This window comes from Aplysia californica, unplaced genomic scaffold, assembly GCF_000002075.1.
Source record: "Aplysia californica isolate F4 #8 unplaced genomic scaffold, AplCal3.0 scaffold00229, whole genome shotgun sequence".
Lineage (NCBI taxonomy): Eukaryota > Metazoa > Mollusca > Gastropoda > Aplysiida > Aplysiidae > Aplysia > Aplysia californica.
Genome location: NW_004797499.1, coordinates 286,457 through 289,392, shown reverse-complemented (window position 1 = coordinate 289,392; position 2,936 = coordinate 286,457).

The window sequence follows — 2,936 nt, the reverse complement described above, 5'->3', positions numbered from 1 at the left end:
CAACTTTTCGCAGAACCTGGTAACATATCTTTCACTAGTAGAATGCAATCTCAATTTGGGCATTTAGACAGGAAAAAAAAACAACAACCCAAATTCCACCCCCCCCCCTATCAGAATAGCATACAAGCACTGTACGATGCGCATGGCATGTTAGCGATGCGTGATAGATACACGCATATATGTCGGGCAATGTTTATAAGCTTATAACACTAATAACAGTGATACAATCTGCGTCTGCCTTCTGACGTATCAAATAAGACAATATGTGCGCATGTATAAAGTAACTGATTCGTTTTTTTAATCCGTTTTCAGAAAGAACAACCACGTCGTTGGCGATGGAGCGAGGGGGGGGGTGGCCTTGAGGATTTATGTGGGGAGTGGGTCTGAGAGGGGGAAGGATCAAATTATGCGGAATGCTAAATTTAGCCTCACAAATTGTTCGATAAGGAATAATTTTATAAAATCCCTTTATAGCAGGAAGTAACGCATTTTGCTGTAAATTTTACATCCACGGATCCCCACTCTCCCCCTTTTTTTATTTTTAGGCTTCTATTTATGCGTATTATTTCGTGAAAAAGTGGTCGGAAGCACGAATCCTACAGAAGAAGAGTGTTCTGTGCAGTTCGAAGATTTCACAATCTTTTCACCAGTGTGCACAGCAGATGGTGGGGTAAGCGTATGTAAGCCAAAGCGAAAAACGATTTGAATAAGAATGTGTCTCACACAGTGTGCATACATGCCGTTCTCGCTGGTTGATGAAACTTTTCTACGCGCAATGTTGTACGAGGTTTGTCTCAGAATAAAGTTTCCCTGTCATGCTGTCCTCACATATAATTATAAATCATCTTGTATTTGGTATCAACAGAAAACTCATTCAAATACCTATTCAACGTAGGAAAAATAAAGTTCCAGATATTTCTCCATTCGATATACCCAGCAGTCAAAGACAGTGGTCAGTGATCGTTTGTCCAAGTTCCTGGGTGCTTTTCTCATTGCTTCTTGAATCTGGTCCTCGTCCTCAAATCTTCGACCTTGCAGCATTTCTTTCACCTTGGGGAAAAGGTGGAAGTCCCATGGGGCGAGATCGGGCGAACAGGTCGGGTGCTCCAATAATTCCCACGAGTAGCCCTCAAGAAGCTCGTTCACAACTCTGGACTTGTGAACAGGCGCGTTGTCATGATGCGGGACGACGCTTTCTTCAAGCAAAGCGAGTCTTTTTTCCGAATCGCAGGTCTCAGTTTGTCTTTTAGGACGAATCTGCTGTAGTATCCATCGACATTTAATTTACGCCATATGGGACTAGCCAGATCAGTATAATGCCATTCATGTCGAAAAAAACCCCAATGTGCATCACCTTCCTCTCTCAGTGTTTTCTGCCTCCCATGCGCAGTGTGCGCTTCATCTTTCACGTCAGACCTCCCACGATCAACCTCCCTGATCCTTTTCCTTACTGTTTGAATAGATGGGGAGTTATTCCCTATTACTCTGCATAGACCACCATGGGTTTCAACTGCAGACTTGCCGAGAAGAGTTGAAATTTTGATCACAACTCAGACATCGTAGCGTGAGAAGGTTGCATCCATGTTTTGCTCAGCCATCGAATTATTTGCCTTGGACAAAGTACACAAGTACACCACACTTGACACGTCACAGCTCTATGACCTGTTCACCAGTGCACTTGCTATTTGGCGTCGAGATTCTTAGACATGACGTCATGATGTCACAAAATTTAGTGGCTGTTGGTAGCGTACTTTTGATTTTCTGAAGGAGGGAAACTTTATTATGAGACAGACCTCGTATCAAAATCAGGGAAAGAAAATTGTTATATTTCTCCTTTTAGCAAACACAATAATAAGACAATCTTTATGGGGATTGCAACAGCATGTTCTCAGTTGATGTTCCTCAAGAGTTCCTAACAGCAACACATAAACAGTCAAACTGTCCAAGACAGCCACCCATTGCCGAGGAGGAAAGTGATTGTCTTAGACAGGTGGACGTTTCCGACAGTATCATAATATTTTTTGAAAAACCCAAGGGGAGAGAAGGGAAGTGGTTGTTAGTGTACAGGTGATTGTCTTTGACAAGTGGCCCTTACAGGAGGTTCGACTGTACATGATGTATTGCTCACAAGCGGGGTTTCCTTCCAGGTACCCCCTGTCTGACGATTCTAGCTGCATCACGTAACATAACAATAACACAGTTACCAAGCGAAAAGAAAGTTGACACGAAAACTAAAGAGGCGGTAAGCCTTCGGGTACATTTTCCAAACACATTTCTGGTGCTGAGAAAGAGTTACAAGTACCATGAACACCGCTTCTGCAAACCTTATTTGCCTAGCGAACATTATTTTTAGGAACCTACTAACCCACTCCTCCTTTTCTTCTTCTTCCTCCTCTTCCTCTTAATCATTATCATTCTCCTCCTCCTCCTCCTCCTCATCATCATCATCATCATCATTAGGGACGGGTCTTACGCACGTCTGTACCCCACCATGTGATCTTGGGAGCGCAAAGACCCAAACTATGACCCTACCACTACCAACCCGAAGACATCTATCGTTGGAAAAGGAAAACGACTGCTAGATTCTAGATCTACCTTTTCTTTCTTTAATTTAAAAAAATCAAACCCCTGGGAACGATCACCAGATCATTTTATCGAGAGAGAACTTGTGTCAGACTATTAAATTGTGGGATTATAGAGTTGGTCCGGAAGTAAAAGGGTTACATGAATAAATAACATATTCAAAACGTCCAACTAGCACAAGAAGTATCTAAAACTATAGAAAGATCTATTGACTTAAGTCAATGTCAACCAAAGCGCAAATATACGAGGGGCTCGTCCATGGAGGATACGAAAGCCTTATCTTGCAATCAATACTCGTAGGATCTGTGACACTTGTCTAAAACAGAAGTATAGCTCTCTACCCCCCCCCCCCC